This window comes from Cyrtonyx montezumae, unplaced genomic scaffold, assembly GCF_038088225.1.
Source record: "Cyrtonyx montezumae isolate F1298 unplaced genomic scaffold, pur_monq_1.0 scaffold_9, whole genome shotgun sequence".
Lineage (NCBI taxonomy): Eukaryota > Metazoa > Chordata > Aves > Galliformes > Odontophoridae > Cyrtonyx > Cyrtonyx montezumae.
The window spans coordinates 14,030,380-14,041,408 of NW_027072100.1; the positions used below are offsets into that span (position 1 = coordinate 14,030,380).

At 43.9% G+C, this 11,029-nt stretch overlaps 1 protein-coding gene across 1 annotated transcript in view; it reads left to right on the forward strand.

Moving 5' to 3' along the window:
* Window positions 1–11,029, forward strand: part of B4GALT5 (beta-1,4-galactosyltransferase 5) — a 90,110-nt gene that overhangs the window by 16,000 nt on the left and 63,081 nt on the right. The window lies entirely within an intron of this gene.

Here is an 11,029-nt window from a genome sequence, read left to right on the forward strand (position 1 = left end):
TGTCTGTTTCACAATTGTGTTTTGCATGCAGAAGTGAGATGATGCACAGAGGTAATTTTGGGGGAAAAATGGGCTAGTGTGTATGTATCGTGAGCCTCAGTTGTACGAGACTGCATGGAGTGCCTGCAGAATTCAGTGTTTGGTGGTGGTGGTTTTTTTTTGTTTTTTTTTTTTAAGTTTACTTTCAGGTCTTAGCAGCATGCCTGTTCCATAAAGGTATGTATGCAGTCTGCAACAGTCAGGCTAATGTGGGGCACCAAGCAGGTTTCATGTGTGATGTAAAGCTAACCTACATTGTTTTCCAGCCTTGGCTCTTTATGTCATCTGCAGGTTTTCTGACAAAGCTTCCTGATGATAGATCTCACAAAAGATATGAGATACTGCTGATGTACTTTTTATCACTTGAGAGAGGCCTTTTGGCTGCTCTTTAATCCTGCTTGCTCCAGAGCAGGGTAATTTCTCAAGTCCTAAACCAGATTATTTTTCCTTTGGTTCTTTGTTTTGGAGCACATCACCTGAATGTCACGTGAATGCTTAAAATGCCTCTAGTTTCATTTACACAATCTTTTGATCTGTTGAGGAGTATCGGGAATGTTTGAAAAAATCAGGCTCGAGTTGACAGAAGTATTACCACAGGAAGAATTTTCTTACACCTCTGTGCTGCTTGTACTAATGTATTTCTGGTGCATATTAAACAAGTCAGTGCTGACTGTTCTGACTGATCTGATCTTTCTGATGACAGTCCCATATGTGTCTGCTGTGTCTTTTGCTCTGAATGGAAGTTTAAAGGTTCCATGCATCATCAAGTAGCTTAAACTTGATAGGTTGAGCTGGCTGCTCTTTAAACTTATTTTTTTCTGGACAACAGTTTTGGATTCCAGTCATTTAGTTTGTGTAGCTAATCATGTTGCAGTGTCTTGTTAGGGGGAGAGATTCCCCTTTCTGGTATTTGCTTAGAAAGGGAGTGAGCCTGAGTACTGTGATTATTGTAATGTTGCCAGAGTGAGGAAAAAGCAGGAGTTGGCTGCAAGGTAAGGTAACAAGCTGATAGAACCAAATTAGAGCCCAAACAGGTACTTTGAAGTAATTGGGAGCTAACTAGGCCTTTTAGCATGGTTGTTACTGTCTGTGATTACAAATGTACCTGGCTGTTGTTTGTGCAGGATATTCCACAGTTCCTTATTTCTGTGACCCTTGTGAGTCCCTTCCAACTTGAGATATTCTATGAAATGTCTTAGATCTCTTGTATAAAATCAAAAAAAATTGGGCATTGCAGTTGTTTTTTATTACTTTTTCTAGATGACCATATTCCTCTAGATAATATTTTTTATGATGTCTTGCCAGTCTGAAAGTTTAGAGTCAGGGAATTAGTACTTAAAGTAGCTTTCTGGCTTTGTACTCTGTACATAGCCCTACTGCGATTAGGGCATCCTTCAGCATTGAGCCACCATACAGAGCACAGACCAGTGCACTGGATCTTACTTACTACTTGAAGGAAGGCAAAAGGTTTAAATGCATGATATGGCAGCAGCTCTTGTAACTCTAAAGTCCAGGAATTTAGAACACATAGTGTCCAAACTGATGCAGTCCCCTTTTCTTTCACTTCTGGCTTGAAGAGAGCAAGGTGCTGCCAGGTAGTTCCTACTTTTCCCCTATGGTAACAAGAGACAGTGGGGCTATGGCAATGCTTATGACATTCAGCATTCCAATTTGCCTGTGGTTAAAGCCAGGCATGGGCTTCTACTGAACTTGGAAAGGCTTGATGCAGAAAAGAGGGGGGCAAGTCGGAAAAACGTGAAGCAGACTGTATTTTTATTTCTTTTCTTTTTCCTTAACATTAACGAGAAATTTCTCTCTTGGCGTTCAGAATCTGAGATACACTAAATTCATGTTGCAGAGAACTTCAGAGGAGGTTTAAGGTTCTTAGTAGTAGTATTCCTTATTGGTGGGATCCTTTCTTAGTGCTGCAGATCATGAAAGCAGGTTTTGATGGTCATGGCACTCTTCTTCAGGTTGGGTACTGTGATGATAGTTCAGTGCATTACAGTGAGGATGTGTACTACTTTCTGACCTGGGTAGCACCATCATTTACCATTTTCCCCTTATACTGACATTCCAGTCTGTTCCATGTTGTGCAGTTCACTGCACTGAAGACAATGTCAAACATCCAAATAACTTCAAGTAATGTAAGCTCAGACCTGCAGCACGTAGCTGACAACTTGCATGTGGCTGCTACTTCTGCTGCTGTGGGTGTGGGCCTGTCATGCTTCCTGCTTTAGAAATCATTCTCATGATAGTCATACTGTTCTGAGATTTCTCATCGACATACTTTAAAAAAAAGGATAAGAAATACCAACCCACAACTGTTCATCAACTCCTTTAGTGAAAAAATGTTGCTTTCCCCTGGAGTAAGTAAAATCTGTTTGGTAGCTTGATTTGTGTGCAACATATTGTTATTTAACTGCTTCAGCCAAACTTTTCACAGGCTAGCAGTTTATCACTGAAGTGTAGCCAGTGCTGGTGAACTGTTGTCACCTAACTGCAGTCATTGCACATCTCCACATTGCTGCACATGTGTGAATTCTGTTTGCTTTCCAGGTAGGCCAGACCACTTTTGTAGTGCCCTAGTTGTGGATCCTTGCCAGTGGCATGTGCAGATCCCAAGCCCTACTAAATTAACCATTAATCAAATCAAAACAAATACTACAAACCAGCAAGTCGAAGAAGGAGCACCCTGTTCAGGTGCTTCAGTGCAATTGTATGAACTGGTGTGTTCTTGGACTGGGTTGACTGACTGAATATTTTCCTTTGGCTAAGTTTTGTCGTTGTTGTTGTTGTTTTAATGTATACTTGATTACAGTGAAGCATTCAGTCTGCAATAGTTACATGGGGAGTGTTGAACTGTGACTCCAGAAGGTTTGGAGGGGACGACAGAGAACTGCTGCCTGCTCCTTCTGTGCTGGTAGAGCTTGGGTATGCCAAGCAGAAGGGCAGCTATCTCAACTTACTAGCTGCAGCTTGCACAGTGGCAGAAGCAGAAGTGGACAAGGATTCCATCTGCTACATCACCTGTTCAGGGCATGTTTCCTCACACTGCATTGTGGGGATCAGCCATGCCAGGCAGCTCGGTGCTGCTGTGAGCCACCTCCTGGGGGTATGACCTCTTTGGGATGAAGCAGCCCAGTCCTGAGGCATACATTGGGAAAATGACATTTCCAGCTCTGTTTTATGCTTGGTTTCTGTACCTGAAAATGCAAACCTGTTACAGCATCTTTTTACATGGTATTAGATGAGAAAGATTCTTATATGTGTAATGAGTTCATGGAGCATGCTGGCTTTGGGCCATCTGTATGGGAACTGTTGAATCACGGCCTGAACCACTGATTGGTCACCTGAGGTGAGCACTGAGTCAGCCATGGGGGCACAGGTGAAGGCAATGCACTGTGTGATTGGAAGGGGTGGAGCCTGGCTCCACCTCTCCCAGACCCCATTTAAGGGCTGACCACCACCAGGGAAGGATCTCTTCTTAGAGATCCCTCCTGTGTGGAGTCATTGGCGATCCTCAACCATTGTGAGAGGTGAGCTGCCTTTTACTTACTGGTAGTCTGTGTGCCATCTATTTAAAGCCTCATGGAAATATACCATCCTCCGCAATATCTCTATCTGAATTCCTTTCTCTAGAACTATTCGCCCTACACCATCTCAGCAGAAAGCAGTAGGCTGGATATATATGCTCTGCCTCCCCATTGTAGGGGAGAGGGGCTTAATTCCTCGTGCTGTGCATCATACTGCAGAAATTCTTCTAGGACAACCAGTGTTACAGCTTTTGTTGTGATTAAATTCTCTGATTCTCCAGATGTTAATCACAGAAGGTTCTCAGAGAGGCACCATTCCCAATGCTAGGAGGGGAAGCAGGTGGTGTGTGCACTGTTGGCTCTGCTCTGCTGCGAAACTGTGCGGAGTAGTTATTGATGGCACTCTGAGGTTGTTTAAGCCTGCACCTGCTGTTCTCATGCTGGGAGGACACAGCGCAGCCCTAGTCTGGCTCTGGAGTGTAAAACTTGCCCAGCTTCTGGGAGAATGTCCATGTATAGCTTCTGCAGTGAATGTGTGGTGTGGGCAAAAATTAAGGGTAGGAGGACCAGAAGGGAAGCTTCATGTTATAAGAATACTGTTCTCTGCTGCAGGGATTTTTACAGGTAGTGCTTCACTGTGGGTGCTCCATGTTGATTATGCTTAAGGAAATTGCTTGCTTGAACCTCATTTAAGGGGGTGTTTCAGTCTGTGCATGACAAGGCTTTCTGGGTCCTAAGGACAGGCACTGGGGACCATGGTGCTGTCCAGTCTAGAAAGTCTGGGCTATAGCTGCAGCGATGCAGAATCTACAGGACTTTGTCATCAGGAGCTCTGCTTGCTAGAAATGATCCAACTGAGCATCATTATTGTATTTTGCTCGTCGGAACTTTGAGTTTGTAGTTTCAGGACAGCATGTAGGCATCTTTCGGTAGTTTTCAGAACTTGGTTTGAGAATCATCTTTTCATTGTAATTTCTATGTCCACTTTTCCAGAGATCCAAAGCTCTTGATGAGATAACTTTGACTGAACTCAAGTAGGATGAAGCTGCACGCATCTTGGGAGGGAATGCTGCTTTGATGCTGGTTTCATCCTATTCTTTCCACCTGCAGCTGATCACTAGGATAGGAACTGAGGGTACAGAATTAATACCAGATTAAGGCCACAGGCTCATTAAATCTATGAGGTCATAGAGTAAAGAAACATGGGAAAAAAATGACACCTAAGCCAAAAAGCTGTGTGAGTAGGAAGGTAAGGGGAGAAAGTTATTGTCCTGGCAATCCTCTAAAGAGGAGCAGAAAAAAATTGATTTAAAAAAATTGAACTAGGTAACGAAATGGTATCTAACGACTCTGAAGAGTCAAAAGTGACTCTTCCTTTGAAACAATATAGTTTTATATTCCAACACAGAAAGCAAGTGAGTTGATAGATTTCAAAAGGATTATTTATTAGAAACAATTCAAAGGTCTGGCCAAAGATCTATTTGCATTGATGCATTTCTAATGGAAATTCATCTGTCATGTGTTTTCCTAAAGTAACTTGGTAAGATACTAAATCTGTGTGTGTTCAGAGTAGACTTTGAACATCAGAAGAAAAAAATAATCAAAGGAACTCATTCCAGAGTGAGAGGTGGCATGGGGCTGCTGCCTACTGTGAGGCTGTGCCTGAGTCAGGCTGCCTAGGGCTGGGGAACAGAGCTGTTAGGAGTGGTTTATTGAGTTGTGACCTTCCATGATGTTCTTAGCAACAGATCCTTCTGGTACTGGGTACTGATACTTCTGTTGACTGTTAAGATGTGGATAAGGCAAACTGTATTCTAAGGACAGGAACGCCTTTCTGTGATTTTTGTTAAGCTGGCAGCTAGCTTTAAGTCCTTGTGAAAGAAGGAGGTTGAACTGGGAAGAGTGTAAGTATGTGGCTTTCAAAGAAGAGGGATGAGGGTATTTGGGATGTCTGAGTGTGATGCATGGCTGGGAGGGAGGAGGACTGAACAATAGCCAGTTTTCTGGTTACACATTTGCCTCTTGCTTGGATTTTCTGTCACCTTTATAGCAGTTAGCTGCTTATACAATATCCTTTTGTGTCACTTACCTAAGAGCTGTGTTTGATTTGTGTCAGTTGAAAATATTTACCGCCTTGTATACTACTGTAGAAGCTGTGTTTCTTGCCAAGTCATTTCACTCACACACAGGCTTTTACAAAACCATGGCATGTAGAACTGTGTGCACTTTCATTTCCATGCATAACGTTCTGCTGCTATATATTGAGGACCTTAAGGCTTGCACCAATGCTAAGTGCACTAATTCTGCTCTGCAGTGCAAGTATGAGACACTGTTAATGTTAGCATGTCTACACACTTCACAGTCACGGAAGGGATCTGTAGAGATCATAGAGTCCAACCCCCCTGCCAAAGCAGCTCCCTAGCCCAGGTTGCACAGGTAGGCATCCAGGTGGGTCTTGAACATCTCCAGAGTAGACTCCACCACCTCTCTGGGCAGCTCCAGTGCTCCATCACTGTGCTGTGAGGAAGTTCTTATGCACATTTGTGTGGAACTTCCTATGCTTCAGTTTGTGGCCATTTCCCCTTGTCCTATTGCCACACACTTGTGGAGATTTCGAAAAAAAAAAAAAAGGCTTATAGCCCCATTGTGTTCAACATATTGTGGGGACCTTAAACTGTGCTGGGTTTTTTTTTTTTTTCATTCTGTTTGGACATGAGGCAGGTACATGGCATAAAGGAGGCACCATGATGAAGGAAATTACCTGGCATGTTTCTGGGGACACAGCAGTGTTTTATCTGGAGCTAGACAGGGCAAGTCTATGGTGAGGGGGTTGGAAGCTGAAGGTTAAGCTTTGGCCAGCTGCACCGCAAGTAGTGGGCAGCATTTGAAGCACAGCAGACAAGTGGGATATGAGAAACCAGAACTCATAGGCACTGGGAATTGTCAGTGGCACCAAAGAGCCAAATACAAGAAGTGAAACATGTATTTTAATCTATATTTCCATTACAGTTAAAAGCACAAATTGTGAGGGGGGAGATGTATCTCAAGAAAAATGTGTTATCTGAAACATCAGAGACTGACAAACTGGCATTGAAAGAACAAGGAAGGAGGGAAGAGGATCACTGTGAAGGGTTTTTAAAAGCAGGGATTGCTCAGAGAACTCAGATTTTTTTTCATACATATTTGACAAATTCTGCAGCATTCTTTCAGTTCTGTATGCTTCCTTCAGTTAGAGCTTCTGATCCTTGCCTGCCTTCTTGCAGACAGCTGTCTTCCACCGAAACCTAGATTCACCATTGCTGCTCCTTCACAAGATAAAATGACTCAGAAGGTGTTAAACAAATTCTGAACACATGACCGATTGTTCTTTATGAATCACAGCATAATATGGAGAGGATTGAAGGCCATGGAGAAAAGTTGGGAAACCTGCTGCTGTTACATGAATAAATGGAGTGCTTCAGAGCTACTCCTTATCTTTTTCTCATCCCCAAAATCTAGTAAATGCACTGAGGAAGGAGGCTGTTGTGCTGTCCAGCTTTCTGAAAGCCTCTTGGATTTTAGCAGGAAGATGGAAGTGCAACTTAATTTCAACTCATATTTGCATCAAGCTGTCAAACCAGTAATGTGGGCAAAGCATGACTTGAGGATGTGAGAGGCTGCCAGCATGGTGTGTAGGTATCAGTCCAGTGGGAATAAATCTGGTCAAAGAAAGTGTTTGATTCCTTATGTCAGAGGTGGTCCCACTTGCTACTTCTCCATTAGCCAATATGGGCTGCAAACTTCCCATAGCTTTGTGTGCTCTGAAATGCTCAGTCATGGCCTGAAGCAGTGATGAAGCACTTGGTGGGAAGGCGGGGCCAGCCCTGGGGAGCTCAGGTGCATGCAGTGTACCAGAGTGACTGGAAGGGCTGGAGCAAGGATCCATCCCTTCTCAGCCCTCATGTAAGGGTTGGCAGTGGAGGTGGAGCCATCCCTTACTGGAGATCCCTGCCTACTTGAGGCCTTCTAAAGGTAAGTAGCTCCTTTCCTTTGTTTCTGCATCTGTGGTTGCTGCATTTGGACTCCTTCTCATTTGCTGTAGCAGAAGCGTTTGCTGCCCTGCGCTAATTGCAGTACTTTCCATTCCATTATAGCATTACAGATAAGTAAAAAAAAATATAAAAGAAAGTGGATACCCTTTAGAAAAACAAACAAAAAAGGAAAACAGCTTGCAGGCCTGGTCCTGTGAGGGAGCCCCCACTGACCATGTTCCTCCCCGCCCCCCACGCTCAACTACCTCCCTGGAACTGTGACAGCAGTGGGGCTTTGCAAGGTGTTCTATAATATGTCAAGGTATGCTCACATCTTCTTCAGTGCTTGTCACTATGCACTGTAATGCCCACAGGTAAACGTGTTTGTGTGCAGGAGCTCAGTGATTAACTTGAAAGGCTTTGCTTCTCACTCATGCTAAGCAAAACAACCTTGGTCTAACCCAAAGAGATGCAATATTTGCACAAAGCTGCTGACAAAGAACTATCAGGGCAGCAGTGCGAAATGAGGACAGTGCTTCAGCTGTGTGCATCTTCCTGAGTGAGCAAAGAGCTTGACCCTTTCCCCCCAAGATGCACTTCCCGCTCTGTGTCTCTGTCACTTTTCATTGTATTCCAGAAACTGTTTTTAAAATAAATGGCAATCTAATTAATTCAATTTATCCCATTCATTATGGGTCAGACCAGGATAAATGGGAATTCCACAGGTGCATTGGCATTTTGAGATGGGGGTGGGTTAGGTATTGGTCCTCTGTTTGGTGGTGGTAGACACTGAGTCTGCAGCATAGAGTTCAACTTCACTTCCCCACCTGGGAACACAATGAAAACAAATTCCACATATCCCCTGGAGGATTTGCTGCTGCCTGAAAAGTCCAGGTCATCATTTTCACCTTCAATGAGATGTGAGAACACAGATCTGAAAGAACACGGTAACAAGTGTGCTTTAATCTACACTCATACAGGATATGCTACCAGTTAAGGCAGCAGCACAGCACCAACTGAACACTGCCTAAAACAGTGCAGCTAAAAGCATGCACTGCAACCAGGTGCTCCCACCTGCAGGGCCAGGTGTAACAGTGTAGTCATTGTAACAGTGCAGCTGTACCCATTCAGTGGCTTAAGCCAGTGCTGATGCAACAACTGCAGACAATATCTAAGTATCTGGAGTATCGCTTCGGATTGTATGGTATACGCTGGGTGCTGTAGGGGGCGAGTTTCAGGGTGCTGGTGGTGAGGTGTGATTGCTTCAGATTTTGAGTAAGCTGCAGGCTGCTGTAAGGTTCTGTCACAGGTATATTGGGGGTTTGGGATTTGTCAGGGATTAGACTTCAGGGCTGGGGGTTTGGTGCACCTGGGTTGTGTAGTGGCTCAGGGGGAGCCTGTTGCTGCTGCAGAGCTGGAGCTGCCACAGGGCTTTGGCAGGGTTTGGTGTCCATGGCAGTGAGGGCTGAGCAGTGGGATGGGCTGTGGATGCTGAATGGAGGGTCTCCTGATCCTACCCAGGGTGAGCTTCTGTCTCAGTAGCTGCTGTGCTCCGTGTTCTGCTGGAGATTGGAGTTGCTTGGGCAAGTGCTCGACTGCTGAAATAATGCATATTGGTTAAAAAGATGAAGAAAAACTGCACTAAGAAAAAAAATTCCTCACTTCGAGAAATTAGTTTCAAAAGCAGGTTGTCAGAGGGATAATGGCAGCTTTAAAAAGGTGTTGATGTGTTCTGAGGTCATGGGTTTTGCCCAAATCTCCAATGATTCTACATGCAGTTCTGCCATAAAGTAACTGATGCAAACCATGTTATACAGGTGGGGATAATGCTGCTGTGCCACACCTGCCCTTTAAAGCCAGGTGGAGTGGTGGAAACCCAGTCTGCAGTGTCTTGTCTCACACACGTTACACAATTGTTTAGAAAAAGCTAAGGAGACTTAGGAAGCATAGCTCAGAGCCCAATTATTTCCAAAAGTTAAGCTCCTGAGCTGCAGATAATAACTATTGCTCTTGTCTCTTCTTATGGCATCATTAGATTAGGCTGAAGAAACAGCCTGCAGATGCTTTCAAGATTAAAATAAATGAGCGTTTCTTGGCGTGGCTGAGTTAAAAATAACAATGCGGTGATTACACAATGGTTGGGAAAGCTGGAGGTGCTGTGAGTCAGCGCGGGGGCCGGGCTCTGGTGGCAGGGCTGTGCTGGTGCACCACCTGGGACAGTCACATAGCTGCTCTGGGACGTGGCACTGCTTGGGAGTGGTGGCAGGTTCCAACAGACTGTCAGAACTTCAGTATCTGTCATTAGTATCATCTGCATCCTACATCTTTTCTGTTCATTCTGTGTTGAAGAAAGCAGAAAAAAACCTAGTATAGACTTGAAGTTAGGATAGGGCTGCTGGTCCTTGTGGAAAGAGGACAAGAGTTTCCTATGCTGATCATGTAGGAAATGATCTCAGTAAGAAAGATGAACCAACGTGCTTAGGGAATCCTAACTCACAATGACTGGCCTAAGTAAAAGCATTGATTAATACAAAAATGAGTCCCTGAAATAATGGCAAAGTTTTATTCTATTGGTTCAAAAGTGTGAAAGTTAGTGCATATTTTGTTGAGGGAAAACAAACGTCTTCATTCCAAGCTCTGACAAATCTAAGCTTTTTAAATTTCAGGATAGGGTTTATTATTATTATTATTTTATGAAAAGACCCAAGCTTTTCTTCAATTTAATTGCTTCGGAGTGAGTCGATTAGTTCTAGCTGTATCAAGTCCTTGCTTCCATTTAATTTATACAACTACCTCGGCAAACGATTGTCATTAGATGTCACGCTGCTACCGCTGACTGCCAGCAGAGGGCAGCACGCGATCACTTCAGATGGCAATAACAACGGCTGATGTGCTCACACCTCACTCCTTTTACAGGCGCCTCGTTTCAGAATAACAATAGAAATTAGAGCGTTTGGTATTTCAGCATGAATATGATATAGTACCATGCCTAGTGTAATAGCATCTGGAACATTAAACTCAAGTACAGCTCCTGCTGACAGGAGAAGCTTTTCCTGTGCAGGAAAAGGGGTCTGCACATGTCAGTGTGGGTGTGAACCTGACCAGCTCCCCATTCCGTCTCCCACGTGTGAGTTCTTAGCTGATACAGGATAAAGAAAGACAAAAAAGATAACACATGCTTGCCTCCAGCAAACAAGTCTCAAAAGAAAAGTCAGCAGCTTCAGTCTGCTGGCACTGACAGCACAGAGATTCTCACTGGGCAAAATTTAGCCCAGTAAATAAACAATCCTCCTTGCACTGAACAAACATAATGCAGAACCTGAGCACACATTCACACCCTTCACAGCACTGATCTTGGATCAGCGCACCATATTCGATCTCTCTATTTTAATGTTTAGAACTAATGGGTAACTGAAATGTAATTAAATCCACTGTTGTCTAGAA